The sequence below is a fragment of the Triturus cristatus genome, chromosome 7, assembly GCF_964204655.1.
Source record: "Triturus cristatus chromosome 7, aTriCri1.1, whole genome shotgun sequence".
Taxonomy (NCBI): domain Eukaryota; kingdom Metazoa; phylum Chordata; class Amphibia; order Caudata; family Salamandridae; genus Triturus; species Triturus cristatus.
The window spans coordinates 1,189,935,013-1,189,946,484 of NC_140590.1; the positions used below are offsets into that span (position 1 = coordinate 1,189,935,013).

General features: G+C 43.8%; 1 protein-coding gene across 1 annotated transcript in view; it reads left to right on the forward strand.

The window, feature by feature from the left end:
- The window catches only part of LOC146811430 (taste receptor type 2 member 40-like), a 206,575-nt gene extending 195,383 nt beyond the window's left edge, over positions 1–11,192 (forward strand). Inside the window, exons 3-4 of the transcript XR_014965826.1 lie at positions 4,310–4,371; positions 10,704–11,192. The gene's annotated coding sequence lies outside the window, so the exon portion shown is untranslated. The remainder of the gene's footprint in view (positions 1–4,309; positions 4,372–10,703) is intronic.
- Positions 11,193–11,472: the final 280 nt, after the last annotated feature.

Consider the following 11,472-nt stretch of genomic DNA (forward strand, 5'->3'; position numbering starts at 1 on the left):
CAGAGCGCTTTACAGTAGCACAGTATAAATTACAAATGGAAAATACAAAGAAATACCCTGGGAGGACTGAGAACCTGACTATCCCGCATGTGAGGGTGGACTTGGCCCAGATGCATTGGAGCCCTTTACAATAAAGTCAAAACATAACTATAACAATGGAGGTAGTACCGTAGGTGGAGTGAGCATCACCAGGATACAACGGCCGGAAAGTGACAAACGGAAAAAAGACAGGCGGCCACAACAATTTAAAAAAAAAGAGTTCTCCCAAATCAACAGAAAAGCTATGCAAGTGTAAGGACAAGGTACTTGGCCGGTGCTGCTCTGCAGAAATATGGAAGGAACGTATCGCTGTGTGAGCCGATTAGGAGACAGCGAAGAAAAGTGACACTGGACTGAGCCAATAGTAAGTAGCAGGCTGGAGAAAAGTCCTTACTTCAATACAACAGGTTTTGCAGACAGCGCATGCGCTCTGCCTAGGCTCAACCTAAAAAGGAAGATGGAAATAAGGGAAAAGGTTTTGGAAGACCTAAGGGCCACACGTACCCTGAAAGACTCCAGGGTCTTTTGGCAGGTAGTAAACTTCCCAAATCTTTTGCATGGGCATACCCAAAAAGTCGAGTGTGTTGTATCAACTACAGATTGGGTAAACAATTTCTCTAAAATATTCGGCCAAAAGGATCAGACTGTGAGCCTAACTTCTGACCCTGTATCCCTCTATGATTTGAAAGCCACTTTGGAGCTGAGTAGGTCAATCAAGGTCCCAGACATTATCTTAGCTATCGAAAGTAGCCCCTCAGAGAAAGCCCCTGGATCAGATAGAATTCCATCAGATCTCTTCAAATCCCTCCCACAATTTTGGGCCCCTTTAATAAACAAACGACATAAGATGTGCAATTATAAGCCCTTTAGTCAAGACATGGCAGGAGGCTATCATAGTCCTTATTTTTAAAAAGGATGACAAGAGTCAGACACATTACTACTGTCTTATTTCCCTGCTAGATATTACGGTTAAGATTCTAGGCCGGGTAATTTTGGCCAAATTGGAATCTTGGGCCACGGAGACCCAAGGGCTCTCGGATTTCCAGTTTGGATTTCGTCTAAACCCTAGAATGTCAGAGCAGTCTCTGAACCTATCTCTAATAGTCCAAAATATTCAAGGGCAAAAAAAGTCTGTGTCCATCTAGCCTTCATCAACTGAACATGTGCCTTTGATACAGTGGACCGCCCCAAATTATGTTCTATAATGATACGATTAGGCGTTGATAGTGCAGTTATTACCCTTCTGGGCAGGCCTCATGCACACATCACAGCAAGAGTTAGTTATTGGAGGAGTGAGTATCTCACAGAAAAATTTCACTCTGTAGCTGGGGTCAGACAGAGCTGCGTTTTGGCACCATTTCTCCGGTTAATTTATGTAAATGATCTTGGAGATCACTTGATAAGGGCAGAAAAAGATATACTAAACGTCAAATCCCTGCTAATGGCCTTCAAACCCTGCTTGATGTTTTTATCAATTTCAAGGGTAGCCTAGGATTTAGACACAAACTGCCCCAAGTCTTTTGTTATCAAATGTGGCCCAAAATTATCTAGGATCAGGAAATATATGCTCAGATGAAGAAATTAGCAAACCCCCTCATCTTATATACCTAGAAGTAAAAGTAGATGTAGAATTTAACTGGAAGTTTTTAATGAATGTGAGAGCCCTGCAACTTCAAAGGGCGATTGATGCAGTTTTTAGATTCTCCAAAAGGCTAGGGCACAAGCCAATTAATTAACTGCTTTGTATTTTGCAAAGTAAATATTTGTCCGTTGCTTCATTTGGTGCTGGTAGCTGAGGTTACACCAACTGCAATTCTCTGCAAACCATGGAGAATACGTTTATTAGACTTTTATTGGCAGTCTGCCAATTAACTGCAATATCCTTCTGCCATGATGAAGTTGGGTTGGACCTTCTAGAAGATCATATTAAAATACAACCTTTTACATATAGAGCAGTGCACGTGAACAAAAGAGCTTATTTTTTATATTTCTTTCAGTCCTTTATTTTCAAATTTACACGCGGTTTCACAAAAAGGCAGCCAACGCGTTTCGTTCATTTCGGCACATAGCCAAGAGAACTTCTTCAGGGCTGCGAACAAAGTAACAAAAAACATGTATAAGTCAAACCTATCGTATAACATGACTGACGGACTAAACTAAAAATTATCAAAGTGTCATAAACATACTCACAGACAACAAATCATGTGACTAAGACAAACAATACTATACCATTATTCAATATTACAAGCTTACTTCAATACAACATTGAACATAAAATACATTGAGTCTTTAAAAAAGTCACATACAACTTTAAAACTTGTCACAAAATAATTTGGACTCTGATCAGCGGCCCCAAAAGGCAACAGGTGCTGAGAAGTGTGCACGAACCATACTTCTAATAAGACTGTAGCACAGTTGTGAGGTGATTATCGTTAAAATCCGTTGCCTAAAGCTTTCATTGGATTTTTAAAATACAACGTTTGTTCCTCTGGCTTAGAATCTGGAAGAATCCAGAAGCCCAAATGTGCCCAACAGTTTTAACTGATTGCATAACTTTGGATAACTGTTTAGATATCCCATGGTTTAAATATATTGAGCTGAGTTTTGCTAGGCTAGGCACCCCAGTTTATTTTTCTAACCCAGCCAGTTTACTTAACATCTCTCCAGGTAAAATAAAATAGTTTTTTTACCAACATTCCCAAATCGCATGAATGGAGAACAGACATGCAGAGGTGGGAGTCATTCCCCAACAATTACCTGCAGGGCCCGCACTTTATTTTCAGGTACGTGAAAATGAGAGGCAGAAGTCTCTGTTGGCCAGGTTTCACCTTAAAACCATACATTATCTGGTTGCCTTTCCAACACAGGGCCGCTTGTTTTCAACCCTCCCCCTTTGCTCTTGTGATGATCCTGCACAGCAAAGCACTATGCACTTTATTCTATTCTGTACATTTTATACCTTGCAAATAAGTCAGTTCCTTTATTCGATACTACAAGCACTGGAGACTATGGGGCATATTTAGAAGGAAGTGGCAGAGCACGGTGTTAGCCTCCTTGGCTTAATGCCGCACTCCACCACTTCTGGAACACAGGGCTGTACCATTTTTCACAAGAATATGGTGCAGCCTTGCATTTCTCCCAGCGCTGGTGCTAATTTATCTACCTAGAGCCAATGCAGGCACCCTTGAACCATAGTGCAAGGGTGCCTGCGTTGAGGGGAATCATTGTTTATGTGCAGGAAGGTGTCCCTTCCTGCACATAAACAATCTGAAATGGCGTTTTTAAACTTCTATGTGTGCTGCTTAATGCAGAAGTTGCCAAACATAATTTTTTTCAATGATTGTTTGTGTGTGGGAAACGACACCTTTCTGCACATAAACAACTAATGATGTTTTTCTGTTTCTGTGTGTGCTGCACAACCCAGCACACATGGGAACAGCAAAAACCAGGAAAAATTAAACATTTCTTCTCATTGCACCAGTATAAGAACAAGTTTTCCCCGGTCTGAATTCTGGCGCTGCCCCATATTTACGCCACCCTTGTGAATATGTGGCAGCATCAAAACCAATGGGTGTTGCGGTGGAACGCCCACCACAACACCCATTGCTCGCTTGAGTGGATGCCTTATTCACAAGGCGACATTAAGCCATGTTAAATGGCTTAACGCCACCATGTGAATAAGGTGAAGCCCATATCTCCACTACTACATCGAGGAAAAGTGATGCTGTGGAGGCGAAAGGGGCTTGTAAATTTGCCTCTCTGTCCCATGTATTGGTTATTCATGCAGTATTGAATTACATTTTAAGTGCATTAAGGATTCAATCTAAATACTGATTCATGTGCGTTATAAATGCTGCTCTTCATTCTTTTATGTATTTAAAAAATGATTTTAAAACAAGGTTTTATGGCTCGATTGAGTCGAATAAAGAATTTTGATGAAGATGATGTAAACAATTAAAACATTATTTTAGCTCTAGTTGTGTAGGAAGGGAAGTGCAGAAGTCTTAAACTTGCAACGTACATTGTATAATGAGGTAACCTCCTCTGCTAGTAAGCATACTTGTCAAAGGAGGAGCAGTTTCTGTGTTGTTTCAAAATATACAGGTTTGTGGAAGTGTCCTGTAGTTTTGGACTGAACTTATAAAAAAAGAGTTGAAAAGATTCCTCTATTATGATCCACACAGTACATTTCAAGCATATGTTCTGCACTATTTGAATGCAACCCTGCATAGGCAGTGTTTTCAATTGACGTATATACCATGTTTTGCAGGGTGGATCAACGATCAACCAACACTGCATTGGTGAAGTGACTGGAAAATTCCCTGAACTTTGGTAAACAAAAAATGTTGAGTTATGATCATAAATGATCCTGGTGAGAGAATTGTAAAATGAGATTGTAAGAAATTGGGTTGTTGGTTGACTAGAGTAAAAGTAATTGTCAAGCAGCAACCACAATCCTTGTCTGGGTAAGGTATAAGAAAACAACAAAATTAACCTGTGCTCACCCCCTTGGTAGCTTGCCTCAGAGCAGTCAGGCTTAACTTAGAGGCAATATATGAATAATTTGTGCAACACTTCAAACAGGAAAACAGTGAAAACACACCACAAAACAAGCCCACAACAGATGTAGAAAAATATACTATGTTTTAATAAATAACAGAAGATTAAAATGACAAAAATCCACTTAGTAGAACTGGAGATATTGAGTTTTAATGTTTATAGTGAAAATAGCTCCAAGAAGTACAAATCGCTATTGGGGATATCTGGTTGCCCCAGACTGGGATAAAGTCACACGTTGAGGTCGACTGCAAGGATCTCGGCTGTAGATCAGCCACGTGGTCTCCGCAATACGTTGGTTCCAAGGACTTGCGGGGCTATGATACGGGTCAGGTCCAATCCATGCAGCAGCTGTTCTGCTCTGGGATTCGCTGCTTAGCTAAGGAGATAAGTCAGTTCTGCTTGGTGATGCGTCTCTCTGCAGAGAAGATGCATCGGTTCCACTGGAAGCACTTAAGGCCCACTTCCAAGGGTTCAGGACTCGGTTGGCACCACTTCGCAGGGTAGACTCACAGATGGAGAGTCCAGGTTCAGGTCGCTGGAAGCCTGTAATGTTCCTGAGGCTTCAGATCAGGAGGCGAGCCAACTAGGCCTTGGAGTCACTCTGGGTTCTGGATTCAAGAGACTTAGGTCCAATATTTCTCACCCAGGCAAGAGACAGCAGGTCAGCACAGCAAAGCAGGAGTTCAGCAGAGTGCAGTCCAGCAGAGGGACAGTCCTTCAGCAGCACAGCAGTCCTTCTTCCTGGCAGAGTATGCACATGTCCACAAGTGGATTGAAGTGGTCTTGTCTGAGGTCCTTCTTTTCTACACAGTTCTGCCTTTGCAGTGGGGAGATGCTTTTAGAGGCATGCATTTGCAGTGCACAAATGCCTTGCCTTCCGTGCCCTGGCTCCAAACTAACTACAGGGGGCTTATAGCCTTTTGTGTGGGGACAGTACATTGAGCCAAGCTCCTCCCTCCCATCCTGGCAGTGATGGCCTACTCAGTCACACTTAAGCTCCCAGTGTATGTGGCTGTCTAGGAGAAATACACAAAGTTCAACTGCCAACTACACTTGGTCATGTGACCAGAGACAGGCTGCAGGTACCAAATGGCTAAGGCAAGAACATCTTATAATCAAAGGGGAATGAATCACTTGTGTCAATATTCCAGAGTCTCAAGAGAATTGTATCGGAGACATTCATCCACACAATCACAGTACACGCACATGTTATTTCTCCACTTGTGTGGTAAGGTGGATAGTATCGTCATTGGGTCTTATCACTTGAGGGTTCGGGTCTCAAAGCAATTTACCGTCTCCCACCAGGAGGGAGACTGTCTGGGTAGTGGCAGTCGTGAAAGTGATAAAAATAATCTCCTTTTCTGTATGGAAAATGTATTGGTCAGGAAAGGAATACCATTAGAAGACACAGTGGTGCTTAAGTGGATTAGTTATTGGTCCACGGTGAGCACAGTTGCTTGTAGCTGACGTGGTCATAGGTGCAGACTTTTGGCTATGACTGAAAAAACACAACAGGGAACATAATAAACAATATTTTTATTCAATGTGTAGGTTTCCCTGAAAAAGCCCAAAGTGATACTTCAGTTTATTTAATGTGAATGGGAAAAGTGCTGTTCATACAATAATTTGGACCAAAGGATATATATTCTAACACCGGCTGGGCCCTTGCAAATACTGGAGCCTCTACATCTTAAAAAGTGTATGATTATTATCTGTATGTACCCAGCAATTGTTTTGAAAAAGTGTGAAGGGCACATTGAATATGTGTGCATTATCACTGGTTTCAGAAGTACCTGCCAGAATTGTCTTTATTGATGGCTGGTGACTGAATTATAGTGGTTCCTTTAGTCAACACACAAAACCAAAGAATTTGCTTTAGAGCAGTAGTGAAAGGAAGTTACTTTAAAATGAAAATAACTACTGTGTTTGTAGGTTACATTATAGGTGCAAGAGGTGAAGAGTCTAATGGTGTGCGGTAACAATTCAAAAACCACACCAGTTGTTGCATTTATGAGCAGAAAGGTTTCTATGCTAGTATAGATGAAACCAGGGGAAGTAGGACACATGGTTGCTCTCTTCTTAAAGGCATATGTGACAATTAAAGCTGTGAAAGAAATATATACACTTGCCTCCACCTTTGAATAAACGGATGTCTTGCTGTTATCTGCTGAGACCTACGGTTTCATAGTCTTACTTCTCTCTCCCTCATATTTGTTTGAGCATAAGGCAAGAATATGCCAACTCTCTAAAAGTAAAAATTCCAAAGGGCACCTTGCTCACGCGCCCAACTGTTGCACTGCGGTATTCAGATTATCCCAACAATGAAACATTTGTTCCTGAGTAATCAATTTTAACCTATTGATACCAATGTTTTAATCATGTCTTATTTTTTCAATTGTCCTCATGTTTTAAGTCACCATGGAGACAGTGAGACTTCACCAAAATTCTTTATTCCACTTTTCTCATGCCTACTGCCTACTAACTATTCAAAACAAAAACCTACAATATGTTAAACTGTAACCCAACAAACACACCTAACCCCCCATTGCTCATTAACCAGCGGTCCCCCACTTTTAACTTCTGTGCGCTAACCAAATGCCCCACCATGCACAAACCCTACTACCCCAAACCCACTTCTAACATATCTAGAGCTACAACTAATGTGATTCAAACCAGCCCCTGCGCATTACTTTACTTTGCCATGCCAACTCTCTAAAAGTTGCCAGTGATGACAGTGAAGTTGCGGATATAGAATATGGATGTGCTCGGACTTAAAAACAGTAAGTGCACTTCATGCTAGAATCGAGCATGTTTATAATATCATTGACAAGTTGATGGCTTCAGTAATATGTCCCCCATTCGTTTGTAGGGATGCAATTATTACAGAAATAGACGCCTGCCTCTGAGCAACCTGGGAACGTTTGAAAGGTACTTTTTGACCTTGTCCAGTCGAGTTGCCCAATGTCCATGTATTTAAATATACTAATATAGACACAATCATTTTAATGTTTTATACAAATTCCCCCCCGCATAAACTACGAAGCGCACTGCAGTAATTTCCGTTGAGAGATTCTGGTTACCACGCAAATAGGAGTCAGAGCAGCAGCTCTGTCCGAGAATCAGGCAATCAGGTACAGAAAATTGAATTGAGCATATTTAAGGGGAGTAGTGTTTAGTTTTCATTTTCACTGATGCGGAGTTTGCATCATTCATTTATGTTTTTTACAAATTGCTGACCATTAACATGAAGCCCTGATGAGAGTCCCGGTACCAGAGGACTTTGTCTTGAAACGTGTCGACACTTTTTTTCAACACGGAGGAATTTAAATACATTTGTTGTGACATGAGGGATTTGTATTGAATCGTATGCCCCACGCACACACTCTAAACATTTTCCTGTGTTTGGCACATGTTTGGCCCCAAAAACAAGATGACGATAAGAGTATTCTAGTTTCTGATGTTATGATGCTAAAGACCAACGTTGTTGTATATAATTGTATTTGTATATAAGTATTTCATGCACTGTCTATTGTGAATCATCATAAGTATTTTTCATGTTTCGTATGTTAATTTGAAAAATGTGTGTCTCTTCACTTCTCATGCAACTAAAATCTTTTTGGTAAATATAAACATTTGCAAAGAAAGGAATGGTTTGATAAAAATTCCATTCAAACCGAAAAGATAGTGGTCTGTTTGTTGCTCAAAAATAATAAGAGCATAACGTCAAACGGAGCCAGGTTCTCCTTTTTGTATTCAACTCTCTAAGAGTGGCATTTTCAGAATTGGAATTTAAAATACAACTTCACCACAAATTAGGATTTTAAATTAGGATTCCAGAGAAACCAAACATGAACCAGTCATATCTTCCCATTTGGCAATAACACTTACAACATTTAGGGCCTCATGTAGGTAGCCAAATACCGGTCGGTAACGGCCGATTTTCGGTAAATATGCCGTTACCGACCGGTATTCAGACAAGTGAGATGTAGGAGTCCAAAAACCACTTTTCGGTAAATATGAGGCGGTAAATACCGATTCATATTTACCGAATTCCAAAATACCGAATCAGATTTACCGAATACATAATTAACGAATCGGTAAACATGAAGTGGTAAATATGAAGTGGTAAAAATTAAAATGACATGTAGGAGCACTCGGTAATTAAGAAATCCAGGAAAATCGGTAAATAAGAGTCGGTAATTAACACGGATTGAAAGCAGGTGGTAACCATCAACAATGCATATAAGCAATCCCAAAATGCAACAGCGTGGACAACATGGCCGCTATGTACGTCATTGCAAGGCGCCTACGTCTACAGGCAGCAGGACTGAGGGTGTGGCGACGGGAGGAACAAATCTACAGACAGCGCATCACACTATTCCAGCTGACTGATGCAGAGATACATGAGAGGTACAGGCTAGACCCCGAAACCATCATGGACTTAATCAGGGACCTACAGCCACTCCTGGACCATCCAATAAGAAGGGCGCACGCCATACCCCCACATGTGCAGGTGCTCTGCAGCCTACATCTGTTGGCATCCGGCAGTTATCAGGTGGTGATAGCTGCGGTGGGTGGGGTATCCCAGAGTTGCCTGTCACGTTTCTTCAGGAAGTTCCTGGATGCCATGATGCAGAGAATGCACCACTACATAAGCCTCCCAAACACACAGGCTGCACTGCAGAAAACAAAAACTGACTTTTATCACATGGCACAGTTCCCCCATGTCATCGGCTGTATTGATGGTACACACATCCCAATCTGTCCACCAGCTGATACAGAGCACATCTACAGGAACAGGAAGTCCACCCACTCCATCAATGTGCAGGTGATCTGTGATGCAGGGAACATCATCACAGATATTGTTGCAAAGTTTCCTGGGAGCACCCACGACTCTTACATCTTCCAGAATAGTGGGATCTACACACGACTGAGTGCCGGAGAATTCGGAGAGGGATACCTGCTAGGTAAGTAACAGTGACGCCCCTTGAAACCTGCAAATCATAGTGTATAGAGGCATGTAACTGATGGTTCCCTTTTACTCATCCAGGCGACAGTGCATATGCATGCCGGTCATTCATCCTCACTCCCTACCTACACCCAGCAACCCAGAGTGAGAGACGATACAACGTGGCACACAAAACAACACGCAATGTGGTGGAGCGCACGTTTGGACTACTGAAGAGCAGGTTCCGCTGCCTGCACAAGAGCGGAGGCGCACGCCAGTACAAACCCATCACCTGCTGCAAGATTATTGCCACTTGTGCAATGCTGCACAACCTTGCCACGAAAAAAGGTACAGATGTGGAACTAACATATTTTGAGGACAACGAGGATGAGTCAGGCCAGCCAGAGGGCAACGCAGCTAGAGTGCCAACTGCAATCGATGGGAGAGAGAGACGGGCAGAGATCACATGCAACTATTTCTGAGTAAGTAAGGGGACACAGCGAGTTGTGAGAAGTCCTGACGTAGTTTTAATGTGGCACCACGCCATGAACACATGAACAGGCCAATCTGGCAATATACCATCTATACAAGGAGTATGTCCAGGGTTACGTCACCCAATGGGAAGTGGCTAAGCAGGGCTACATCAATGTTTGCGCATACGCGCTGCAGTGGTGGATTACACGGCCTGTGCATCCTCACTAGAGCCAACCCCAAGCCGCCTGCTGCTCCTGCGTGCTTCTGGGACGAGGGGTGTGATGCTGCTGCTGGTGTCGATGCTCTCCGCAGCATCCCCTGCAGTAGTTGTCGACGCCTGACTAGTCAATAGCACCCCTAGTGCACTTGTCACCTGCACCATCCCCCGAGACAGGTCGCTGCAGCACTGTGTTAGGCCCTCCTGCATCGTCACAGAGCGCCGGCACAGTAGAGAAGTCGCAGTTGCCAGACGGTTGAGTGCCCTGCTGGTAGTGTCCCTTCTCTGGCGTTCCCGGCGCCGTGCTTCGATGTCAGCATCTAATTTGCTGCACAACTGCTGGATTGACTGGGACATGTCCCGAATGCCCGCAGCCATGCCGCTAATGTTATTGTCCATGTTGACTAATGTTGTCTTCATCACCCGCATGTGCCTCTGGACTGACATGACTGCCTTTGATTGCAGGCGCTGTTGCTTCAACATTTGGCCCTCGAGCCCCAAGAAGACACCATGGCCGTCAGTGGGTGCTGGTGGACTCTGGACACGCGACCTGCGGCGCCCTCTTGCTTCCGTCTGTGCTGCCTGTGAGGTGTGGGGCACAGTGGCATGGCTCCCTTCCTGGGGCCCGGTGCGGTCTTCTGGGCCCATGCTGTCGTCTGACGAGGTGTCTAAGGCTCGTAGCCTGGCTGCTGGACGCCTCCTCATTCTCACACCTGCAAGCGGAGATGTGGCCGGTGATTCGAACATGAGTGGCGATGCTGGCTCTGGTGGTGGTGATGCTGGCTCTCGGTGAGGTGATGCTGGCTCTGTGTGCGGCGAGGCTGGCTGTGTTGGTGGTGCGGCTGCCAGTGGGCCTGCTCCCTGGTCTGAACTTGTGCTGGCTAGAGGTGATATTTGTGGCCGGTGTGCCGTCTCTCCTGCAGCATGCCCTGTCCTGCATGATGTCACATCTGTGGACAGAAATACAACATTGGCTCAGTGTCCCCGAAGGGCTGCATTGCAAGCGTCACAATAAATCATTTCACATTCCAATATGTCCTCTGTCTCCTTGTGCCTCGAGTGCGTGACATGCCTTGTTGCCCTGTAACATTTACGTCATGGTTAGTGTTGCCCTGACTACATCTCCCGGAATGCATTGCCTGTCTGCACTGACACGTGTGGACTGCAGTGTGATTCTCGTTTCACAATGGGGGATGTGGGATAGGGGTAGGGGGGGCTACATTGCTGTGCTTTC